Below are 12412 nucleotides of genomic sequence, written 5' to 3'. Positions count from 1 at the left end.
TACCTGTACCTAAGCATTATGTTAATTGCAAACATTCAGTCAACCAATTGAGGTTTAGAGTGATTGATGGGGTTCCAGTGTTGAGACGTGGTGGTGATAGAGTTAAACTTTTAAAGAAAAAAGAATTAAGATGGATTTCCACATTGGACACATTACAACCAAGGGGTTTGAATGTGGACTATAATCTACATATTTGTACTCGATAAAATCCACTTTTTCTCTATTGATATTGACATCCTCTTAGAGTATCAAGTTTATATATGAAGGATTTTCTTCATTGTTTTTAATTTGTACATTTTATATTGCAGTTGGCGTCTGGGGAGTGATTGGAGGACATAGGTACTGAACAGTCCTGAAGGCATTGCTATATTTTGCGGGGGCCTGCTGTCTGGTCCCTGTGCCCTCTATTTTCCTTATGGGCCAGATATTGTCCTTAATATGTAATAAAGGTTCTTTAAGTGTATGTATAGTTTGGTGACTTTTGTATCTTTATAGAGAATTTTTTTGTTATATTGAGCTTCTGTTCCAATAATTTGATACAGTGTGGTAATGCTTTTGGGATGGTAGTGGATTTGTTTACATGGCGGTACATGTGACCGGTCATGTGATGTTCTCCTGCCTCTAGATTGAGTTCCTCACTGATCTGGCGTATAGAAGCCATGGATGTGGCTCAATGACCTATTAGGGATTTTGACACATGCGCGGTTGCGGGTGGGCGGAGTGGGGCAGGCTCTGGGTGATGTTGTCCCGTCGTGAGATCGCGCTTGCGCGATACTTCTGACGTGGGGGCATCGCGAGATCTCACCCCATCTCGGCGCTTCCTGCGACAGCACGGCGCTACCGCCAGCTATTGGTTAAGCTCCTACACAGGTACTTATGTCTGCTATTCTGGAATACATGTGAGCATTGGTCACAATTTTGATGCTAATGTGATATGGCGCTTCTATTGGTAGAAATATGTGGGCCATGTTAAGATAATGGGGATTGGTGAGATATCACCTTAACAACGACCATGCCATGTGTTGATTGGGGGATTGCGTTATGTCCTTTGTTTACATTTATGTGTTGTTTTGAAACAATGTGATTTCTCAGATTTGAGCGATTGTATATTGTATTTGTGACACTATATTGTTTTTATATGCACTTGATGTTTTGTTTGTAAATGTCATGTATACTTTGTGATTGAGGGGAGTTTCCATGATGGTGATTGGTTTACCCACTCTATATATGGTCGCTCCCTTTGCCATTTTGCTATGCTTGATAAAGACCTTTTTGGTCGAAACGTTGTATTTCTGATTGGCAATTAAAGCTATTTTTCACCTGGAACGGATGCTGCTCCCATTTTTGCTACTTGGCTGTCTTTTGATCCTATTAGGTCCTGGGATCTTTGGAGCGTGCATTCCATCAAGTTCGTGTGCTGTTGGCTATTTCTTTTTTTCGGTCTGCAAACACTGTCTCATGAGAAAAGGTTGCAGGATTTGGGAATGTTTAGCTTGCAAAAGAGAAGACTGAGAGGAGCCTTAATAGCTGTCTACAAATATCTCAAGGGCTGTCACATTGCAGAAGGATCATCTTTATAGTCATTTGCACAAGGAAAGACTAGAAGCAATGGGATGAAACTGAATGGGAGGAGACAGATTAGATATTAGAAAAAACTTTTTGACAGTTAGAGTGATCATTGAGTGGAACAGGCTGCCATGGGAGTTGGTGAGTTCTCCTTCAATAGAAGTCTTCAAACAGAGGCTGGACTGACATCTGCCTGGGATGATTTAGCGAATCCTGCTTTGAGCAGGGGGTTGGACCAGATGGTCCAGGAGGTCCCTTCCAACTCTATGATTCCATGATTCTATTTCTGTTAATGTTGATGATTATGGCTTACAGCCAAAGAAAACCCAAAAGTCATTATCTCAGTAAATTAGAATACTGTATAACACCAGCTTGAAAAATGATTTGAACTCCTTTCCGACGTCAGGCCCATAGTACGCTGACGAGGGATTCCCTCCCTTTGATGTGGGCTCCGGTGGTGAGTCCACATCTTTCCTGGGACTAATAATGAGCGTGTATGTTCGTTAGGCCGGGGTCACACTTGCGTATGGCATCTGATGCGAGCAGGAGCCGAGTGTCATGAGTCTGCTCCAAGCCTCTCACACAGAGAGGATCGGAGCATAGTCGCGGAGGAGGCAGAGAAACTAATTTCTCTATCTCCTCCATTGCCAGTGTCGGCATATAGAGCACAGCACTCCGATGATATCCGAGTGATGTGTGCTGTGTCACTCCACCCATATGCTTATATGGGTGCGAGTGCGCCGAGACTCAGCCAAGTATCGGTGCAAATTGCAGCATTCTGCAATTTCACTCAGATGCTGAAAACGGCCTAGAAAAATAACATTGATGGGAACAGCCCTATAGATTAATACTGGTCCGAGTGCTATGCGATGTTTTATCGCATAGCACTCGTCGGTATTCCTCGCAAGTAGAGTTGAGCGAAACGGGTCGAAAAATTTCAAAAGTCGCCGACTTTTGGCAAAGTCGGGTTTCATGAAACGAAACCCGACCCTAGGATGAGGTCGGCCACGAGGTCAGCGACTTACGCGCCAAAGTCGCGTTTCAAAAGTTTGTTTTGCGCTCTTTTTCAGCCAATCAGGATCCACGGACACTGTGGGCAACGTGATGACATAGGCAGGGGTCACCACCATCTTTCAGAAGGGCATGCAAGTGATTGGCTTGCTTTGTTGGGCGTCACAGGGGTTATAAAAGGGCGTGCACGCCGACCGCCATCTTACTTCTGCCGATCTTAGCATAGGGAGAGGTTGCTGCTGCTGATTCTGTAGGGAGAGCGTTAGGCAGGGAAGAAGAAAAAAAACTGCTTCTGCTGGTAGCGATTTTGCCTGTACAACACACCAGTCACTGTGTGTGCAGTGCAAGGGGAGGCTATATTGTGGTGGATCAGCGGTGTTGGTTGTTAGGCTGCCTTCTAAGGCTTCCTGACAGCTGCATTGCTGTTTACCCACTGCTCTGCAAACTGCTTTTTTAAAAGCAATCCCAATTTTTTTTTTTGTCCTGCTGAGGTACTGAGCGTGCATTTTTTCACACCATACAGCGGTGTACGCTCCTCACACAGTACCGTGTAACGGCTGTTATCACAGCCACAGTGAAGCTATCTGTGTGTCACTCTGTGAGAATAAGTCGAGGACATGTTCCGTTCTTACAGACCTGCACCTACTAGTTTTGTCTAGCTTTCAAACAGTTAAATATATTTGCTGTTTGATCACATTCAAAACTATAGAGAGACAGCGTGTGTCAGTCCGTATACTTAAAAAACACGGAGCTTGACAATTTTACGTACACCGGACAGCCGTGTACGTGCATGCTCCTCTCAGTAACGTGTAACGGCTGTTATCACGGCCACAGTGAAGCTATCTGTGTGTCACTGTGGAAGGATAAGTGGAGGACTTGTTCCGTTCTTACAGACCTACACTCTAGGGAGATTCCTATTCTGCCCAATTCTACATACACCTTGTAGTTTGTGATACACTAGCCAATTTCTGCCTGTGACATAGCGCTCTGATATTCAGTGGGCCTCACACAATCCAAAAGTGTCCAGTGTCCACTAGTGTGTGCAGAAATTCAAAATCTCCCTTATCCTGTAGTCACTTTTTTCACACCTGTGCCATCGAGCCTGTGACATAGCGCTGTGATATTCAGTGGGCCTCACACAATCCATAAGTGTCCAGTGTCCACAAGTGTGTGCAGAAATTCAAAATCTCTGTGATCCTGTAGTCACTTTTTTCACACCTGTGCCATCGAGCCTGTGACATAGCGCTCTGATGTTCAGTGGGCCTCACACAATCCAAAAGTGTCCACTAGTGTGTGCAGAAATTCAAAATCTCCCTTATCCTGTAGTCACTTTTTTCACACCTGTGCCATCGAGCCTGTGACATAGCGCTCTGATATTCAGTAGGCCTCACACAATCCAAAAGTGTCCAGTGTCCACTAGTGTGTGCAGAAATTCAAAATCTCTGTGATCCTGTAGTCACTTTTTTCACACCTGTGCCATCGAGCCTCTGACATAGCGCTCTGATATTCAGTGGGCCTCACACAATCCAAAAGTGTCCAGTGTCCACTAGTGTGTGCAGAAATTCAAAATCTCCCTTATCCTGTAGTCACTTTTTTCACACCTGTGCCATCGAGCCAGTGACATAGCGCTGTGATATTCAGTGGGCCTCACACAATCCAGAAGTGTCCAGTGTCCACAAGTGTGTGCAGAAATTCAAAATCTCTGTGATCCTGTAGTCACTTTTTTCACACTTGTGCCATCGAGCCTGTGACATAGCGCTCTGATGTTCAGTGGGCCTCACACAATCCAAAAGTGTCCAGTGTCCACTAGTGTGTGCAGAAATTCAAAATCTCCCTTATCCTGTAGTCACTTTTTTCACACCTGTGCCATCGAGCCTGTGACATAGCGCTCTGATATTCAGTGGGCCTCACACAATCCAAAAGTGTCCAGTGTCCACTAGTGTGTGCAGAAATTCAAAATCTCCCGAATGCAGGCGGTGTTGAGTCTGCATCATCGTCTGGCTCCATAAGGCTTCGAAGGCTTAGTTTTCTAGGAGTTGGCAAACCGCTTTTAAAGCCAGAGCATCAGGAAAAAGTTTTGTCTTACATTGCTGACTCAGCCTCCAGCTCTATCGCCTCCTCTTCTGAGTCGTCATTGGAGGCTCATGTTCATGAACCACACCTTTCCTTGTATCCTTCACCCCAACCAAGATTGAAGGATGACGCAGGCCATACTACTGATTACTCCATGGAGCTGTTTTCACATACCATGCCTGGATTATCAAGTGAAATGGTAAATTACCCAGGCCAAGATGAAACTGACATGGAGTGCACTGATGCACAGCCGCTGATAGATGATTCTGCTGGTACATTCACTCAGAGCACTACATTGTCCTCGCAGTGTACAGAGCCAGATTCTGACCCTGATGAGACTCAGGTGCCCCTTCCCGCACACTATACCACCATACACGGTGACACAGAGGAAGGTGCACATGACATTGAAGAGGAGGTGATGGATGACCCAGTTGTTGACCCAGATTGGCATCCATTAGGGGAGAGGGTGCTGCTTCCAATAGCTCAGATGACGAGCATCCACAGCAGACATCGACATCGCAACAGCTGTTATCTGGCAGGCCCGGAGCACTCCAAAGACAGGTTCCAAAAATCAAAAGAGTTGCTGGACAGCTTGTCCAGAGGGTCAAAAGATCACAGCGTGCTAGGCCGCAAAATGTCTGCCAAAGTAGGAAGAGTGCAGTGTGGCACTTTTTTGAACAAAATCCTCATGATCAGGCCAAGGTTATCTGTAAGAAGCGCGCAAAGACCTTTAGCCGAGGGAAAAATCTGAAAAATTTGAATACCAGTTGCATACTTAGACATTTAACCACCATGCACTTGCAAGCGTGGACACAACACCAAACCTCAAGTGCCACATGTGCAACTGATCACAAAGAAGGTAGTCAGCAACGCTACATTGTTTCCCCCACTGTAAGCCCACCAGTTAGCACAGCAGCAAATGTTGAGGTGTCGTTTCAAGGCCACAGCAGTCAGGGAATCCCACTGTTATATCAACGAAATACTGAATCTAGGCCATCAGAAAGAACACCAACTCCATCACCATCATCAACCCTCTCTCAGTCCGCCCTGTCCACCTCTACTTCCACCATATGCAGCTCTCAAGTCCAGCTCACCCTCCCAGACACTATGAGTAGGTCAAGAAAGTACTCAGTCTCTCATCCGCGTACACTGGGTTTGAACGCCCACATTGCCAAACTAATCTCGTTTGAGATGATGCCCTATCGGTTGGTGGAAAGCGCAGCTTTCCGCGAACTCATGGCCTATGCAGTACCACGCCATGACCTACCCAGTCGCCACTTCTTCTCTCGGAAAGCCATCGCAGCCCTCCACCATTATGTAAAAGACCGCATTGTCCATGCACTCAAGCAGTCAGTGAGTGGAAAGGTGCACCTCACAACTGATGCATGGTCCAGTCGGCATGGCCAGGGCCGTTACGTGTCCATCACTGCGCACTGGGTTAATGTGGTGGATACAGGGTCCACAGGGGACAGCGGTGGTGGGACAGTGCTGCCTAGCCCACGGTATAGGAAACAGTTGGCTGTAGGCGTTCGACCCTCCTCCTCCTCCTCCTCCTCCAGAAGCAAAAGCTCGTCCACAGAGCGCAGTCGTACGAGCACTCCATCTGCAGCTGCCACTGTTGCACACGAGGTGTCCCCCTATCGAGCAGCTAGTGGAAAGCGTCAGCAGGCTGTGTTGCAGATGATGTGTTTGGGCGACAGACACACCGCCGAGGTGCTGGCCGAGTACTTGAAGCGACAAACTGAGTCATGGCTGGGCAGTGTACATCTTGAGGCAGGCAAGGTAGTTAGTGATAACGGCCGTAATTTTGTGGCAGCCATAGCCCTTTCAAAACTCAGCCACATACCTTGCTTGGCTCACACCTTGAACCTGGTGGTGCAGTGCTTCCTCAAAAATTATCCGGAGTTAACAGCCCTGCTCCAGAAGGTGCGAAGACTGTGCGCGCACATCCGCCGGTCGCCTGTACACTCCGTTCGTATGCAGAAGCTGCAGCGATTGCGCCACCTTCCCAACCACCACCTCATTATCGGCATTGCAACAAGGTGGAACTCCACCCTGCACATGGTGGAGCGGCTGTGCGAGCAGAGGCAGGCCATAATGCATTTGTGGGAGGATACACGGCCAGGCACTTTGAGAGCAGACATGGAGTTGACAGGTGTGCAGTGGTCGAAGCTGAAAGACCTCTGTAAAGTCCTTCAGTGTTTTGAGGAATGCACACGGCTGGAAAGTGCAGACGACGCCATCCTAAGCATGAGCATCCCACTTATGCGTCTGCTCATGCAAACTTTGACGCACCTTAAGGAGCAGGTGTCTGCAGCCAATGTTGATGAGGAGGAAGAGGAGGAGGGAATCCTTGATGACATTCAGTCATTGTCTGCTCAGGGACCTCTCCTGGACGAGGTGGAGGAAGAAGAGGAGGAGGAGGATGATGATGGGATGATTAGTTAGGGGAGGAGGATGCATCTCGTGGGGCAAGTGAAAATGTTGGCGTGGCAAGGTCTGGTACAGGGTTTGTGCGTGACTAGTGGGATGTGGATTTGCCAGAAAGTGCTCCTTCACTCAGCACTCGCAGTGCATCATTGACACCGGGAACATTGGCCCACATGTCAGATTATGCCTTGCAGATCCTAAAAAGGGACCCCCGCATTGCCAAAATGATGAACGATGACGACTACTGGTTGGCCAGCATCCTGGATCCACGCTATAAAGGCAAATTACAAAACATCATGCCACAGGAGAACCTTGACCTAATATTGGCTAATAAACAAGCAACTCTGGTAAATCGGTTGCTTGAGGCATTCCCAGCACACAGCAGCGGTGATGGTTCTCACACGAGCCGTACGGGCCGGGGGCAGCTTGGCAGAGGTGTTCATGGTGCACACAGCAGAAGTGGCGTTGGAGACAGGGGTTTCATGACAATGTTGTGGACTGATTTTTCAAGTACCGCTCACACAACTGGTAATACTGCATCGATGGAAAGTGACAGGAGACAGCAGTTGTCAACTATGGTTACAAACTACTTTTCCTCCCATATCGATGTTCTCCCACACAGGTCATGACTATTTGACTATTGGGCCGCTAAACTGGACACCTGGCCTGAATTGGCACAATATGCCTTACAGGAGCTCGCTTGCCCAGCTGCAAGTGTGCTATTGGAAAGAGTCTTCAGTGCAGCTGGATCAATCCTGACAGAAAAAAGGACCCGTCTGTCAACCCAAAATGTGGATGATCTAACCTTCATTAAAATGAACCATGCATGGGTTTCCAAGGATTTTGTCCCACCTTCCCCTGATGACACATAGGGTGACAGAAAAATGGCTTGCTTTGGTCCACCTCTTCCTGGGACTTGACCTATTTCGCCTTTTGCATCAGCTGAATGTCCAACATCAACATATGACACTTTCTAAAACTCCCTAACTGTGCTGCCTCCCCCCCCATGGCCAGGGTCACCACCTAGCGCACGACACCGTGCGAGTGCCGTTGCCCTGGACAGGTGGGTAGGCCGACTCTTGGGGGCGGGCACTGGCACAGGGTCCCTCATAGTGCAATCAAGTGTCTCTGACGGTGGTGGTGCACACCCGCCGTCAGACACACCGCCGTACTATGAGGGGCCCAGTGCCAGTACCGACGCCCACGAGTGGGCCCCCCTTGCTTGGGCAGGGCCCCAGCATTTGCAATCTTTACCTCTCCCTGCTCCTCCGCTGTGTAGTCTGGGCCGTCAAATCCATACTGTGCCTGACACCGTCTGAGCCTGCCTCCTGATGTATAGACATATATTTTGAATGTGTATGCTATCCATACATGTTATCCGGGGATACGGTACCCTTTTTCACCTTTGTGCAATCACGTGCAATCCATACTGGGCCTAACACCGTCTGAGCCTGCCTCCTGATGTATAGACATATATTTTGAATGTGTACGCTATCCATACATGTTATCCGGGGATACGGTACCCTTTCTCACCTTTGTGCAATCACGTGCAAGCCATACTGCGCCTAACACCGTCTGAGCCTGCCTCCTGATGTATAGACATATATTTTGAATGTGTACGCTATCCATACATGTTATCCGGGGATACGGTACCCTTTCTCACCTTTGTGCAATCACGTGCAAGCCATACTGGGCCTAACACCGTCTGAGCCTGCCTCCTGATGTATAGACATATATTTTGAATGTGTACGCTATCCATACATGTTATCCGGGGATACGGTACCCTTTCTCACCTTTGTGCAATCACGTGCAAGCCATACTGGGCCTAACACCGTCTGAGCCTGCCTCCTGATGTATAGACATATATTTTGAATGTGTACGCTATCCATGCATGTTATCTGGGGATACGGTACCCTTTCTCACCTTTGTGCAATCACGTGTAATCCATACTGGGCGTGAGAACGGCTGGCGAGCTGTTAAGCAAGCTACAGCACCTGTGGTTTGCACACGTAAGTTTTTCATTTTTTCAGGAATGATGGTTAGGCCTAATTCCGGAACTGCGGTTGACCTGCACTTACTGGGAAATCATCGTTCGCGGGTAATAATTGTAATCAGTGATCCCCATCACTAACGTTGTTCAGCGGGTTATCTGCACCTGTAAGCGACAAACGCTGGCCTTTTCAGTGTAGCGCACATGCAGCCACGGACATGTAAGGGCATGACACACCAGTTATTGGCCAATCTCATGTGCCAGAGCCTCACGTGTCCCTCTAGTAAGCCGGACTCGGACCGTGGGGCATGACGGAGTCTCGTTCGTTAACGGAATTAAGCTTGCAATGTGTGCATCTGTTCTGTAGCTGGCATGGTTGAGGTTTCCCAGGTGGAGTCGAATTTAACCGTAGGCTCCACTCCTGGTGGTGCCCTTCTGGACATTCCTTTAAGGTTCAGCTTTGCAACCATACTGCCCACGTAAAACAAACACTTTGCCTTCATGAACGCTGTTTGGAGGGTCATGACTCGTGGGAATAACGCCGCCCAATCAGTTAACCTGCTAGAGAGATCCTTCGTTGCTCCCAAGCATGACATCACACTCCCTAGGAGGAAGGTAATGCCACTGTGGCGACCGTACTCCTGGGGGCGACACAAGTGCACTGATGCCCAGCCACTGCTCGATGAATCTGCTGGTACATTGACCCAGACCACTACATTCCCCTCGCACGCTACACGGCCTGAATCTGACCCTGATGAAACTCAGGTTACCCTTCCCATATACAGTTCCATCTTACACGGTGACAAAGAGGAAGCTGCAGATGAAAGTGCAGGTTCGGCCCACCCGCCATCAGACACACCACCGTACTATCAGGGGCCCTGTGCCAGTGCCGTCGCCAACGAGTGGGCCCCCCCTGCTTGCTCAGGATCACAGCACTTGCAAGGTTGAAATACTGTGCAGTGAGATGGAAGATGGGGACGACGAGGAGTCCAGACTAGTACAGGGATTCCCTAGCGAGGAGACTTATTTGATTGTTTTCAATGTTGGGACAGCAATTTTTGGGGAGCACTATACTCTGGAGAATGATAGATGGGGCCCACCATACACTGGAACATTCCAAAGGTGGACATCAGACACTGGAGCAGCATTTACAGGGCCCATTATACACTAGAGCATTAGAAATGGGGCCCATTATGTTTGGAGCATTATTTGGGCCCATAAGACAGTGGAGCTTCATCCATGGGGACCAACATATACTGTAGCATTATGTGGAGCTCATCATATACTGTTTCAAACATTATATGGGACCAATGATTCTGTATGGAGAAATAGATGGGCCTCGTCATGAGATGTAAAAAGTGAAGTATTTTTCATTGTACTATACCGCTATTTCTCTGCCGTATCGGAGCATGATGAGTTGTGGTATGTGTTAAAGGGGCGCTCTTTCACCCAGGGCACATGAAAACCTGGAGCCAGCCCTACCCCCCCACAACTTTAGCCAAATAACCCCCATTTTTCAGTGCGTAACTTGTATTATGAAGTTAATTAAGGTTGACAAGCTTAAGTAAGAAGAATTGATGCTTTTGGCATTCAAATGGGCACTGTAGGTGTGTTTCCTGTCCTCCTCTCACTGCCGACTTTTATTCCTCATTGACTTACATTGGGTTTCGTGTTTCGGGACGACCCCGACTTTTCCCTATAATCGGCCGATCTTGCTCGACCCGACTTCTGGAAAAGTCGGGTTTCACGAAATGAAACTCGACCCTAAAAAAACAAAAGTCGCTCAACTCTACTCGCAAGTGTGACCCCGGCCTTACTCACAATTTCGAAGTTGACGTGATTGTGTGACTTTTTACATTTTGTGCAAGCTGGGGTGTGGCCTCCCTCTTCTAAGCTGGAAATTGTATTTAAAGGCTTCCCCTGACTGGTGTCCACTGGTTGGGACCCGGTCCTCTTTGTCTGCCCTTGTTCACACAATGACGTTAACTTTGACACAGGATAAGGTTTTTAATATTAAACAGTGTAGGACCGCCCCAACCACAGAATCACCTTGTCGATGGTGGGACGGCTTTTATGCTTTATTTGATCAAATACAGTATTACTAAGAACTCTGTATTACTTAAATGCACCTTTGCTTTTTATTTATTTAATTACAGCTGGGTTTTTTTCATTTTGTCTTTTGTAGGTCTTATAGGCTGATGAGAGCAGTAGTTTCATCAACTGATGCCAGTGACCTGAGGTAAATTTTTTCCTCCAATCATAGCTGCAGGCTCACGCTGTCATTTGACAGTGTGGGAACCGCGACTCTCTGACGTGCGGTAATGATTTTACCACCACTCAGAAGCAGTGCTTGCCATGCTGTCATGCACATGACAGCGCAACAAACACCCATGTTTGGGGTTCCAAACCCGAACAGTAACATGGACTTTCTGGTGAAGTCCTTGTTCAGTGTCTGTGCCCGAACAGTAGGTGTTCAGTACAGATGTCGAACTTTACTGTTCGGGATCGCCCATCTCTGCTCCTGTGTATAATGTCACTGGTGTTCCCTGTATTACTTCTACACTGACACTATATACAGAGCCCCTGTGTATAATGTCACTGGTGAGTCACCTGTATTACCTGTACACTTACACTATATACTGTATACTATGTACAGAGCTCCTGTGTATAATGGCACTTATGGTAATATTAGTATTGTGGGTTTTTTTTTATTGATGATCAGTATTGTAGTATTTGGTCACTATGTGTTGGCAATATGTGAACTGCATTGTATTTTATATGGTATGCATTGCTGGATTCCCCCTCTCTCTCAGGCTCCTGAATGCCCCATGTGAACTGCATTGTATTTTATATGGTATGCATTGCTTACCCATCTTCTTGTATCCATAATTGTACTCCATTCTTGTTATCTTTGCCACACATCTAAGTGGTCTGTATAACCCCTTCCCCTTTTATGACCTTTGCTTAACTCTGTGCATTTCATTTGGCCTGGGCAGTCACACCCAACTTTCACTCACACCTGATTGTCTTTAGCTGCACATATATTCAGCACCATGGGTCTGCTCCAGACGTAGTCAGCTCCATCTATTTCAAAATCCATATTTCAAAGTACAGATTTCTAAGTACAGTACTCTGAATTAGACAAGAATTGGACTGGAATTGACTGTAAGGTAACGGACTATAACATCACAACAATGTTTCGCCTTCTTTTTACCATCACCCCCATACTACTCTTTTTCTCCCTAACTCCTGCAATACCTCCACCCAGTAAGAAACTAGTAATTTCCCCCTCCATCCTTCCCAACCATCTCAACTCTTCATCAGAACTGTTCCTCTACATAC

General features: G+C 47.3%; 1 long non-coding RNA gene across 2 annotated transcripts in view; it reads left to right on the top strand.

Moving 5' to 3' along the window:
- The first annotated feature begins 779 nt into the window (after window positions 1-779).
- Window positions 780-12412, top strand: part of LOC141089339 (uncharacterized) — a 148311-nt gene continuing 136678 nt past the window's right edge. For both annotated transcript variants that reach the window (XR_012232251.1, XR_012232252.1), the window contains exons 1-2: window positions 780-870; window positions 11256-11309. This is a non-coding gene — a long non-coding RNA (uncharacterized lncRNA). The remainder of the gene's footprint in view (window positions 871-11255; window positions 11310-12412) is intronic.

The sequence above is a fragment of the Dendrobates tinctorius genome, unplaced genomic scaffold, assembly GCF_039654945.1.
Source record: "Dendrobates tinctorius isolate UK_male_01 unplaced genomic scaffold, ASM3965494v1 ptg000046l, whole genome shotgun sequence".
In the NCBI taxonomy this organism is placed as follows: Eukaryota; Metazoa; Chordata; class Amphibia; order Anura; family Dendrobatidae; genus Dendrobates; species Dendrobates tinctorius.
The sequence above is the reverse complement of the archived record's forward strand: the minus strand, read 5'-3'. Positions and strand labels throughout refer to the sequence as shown.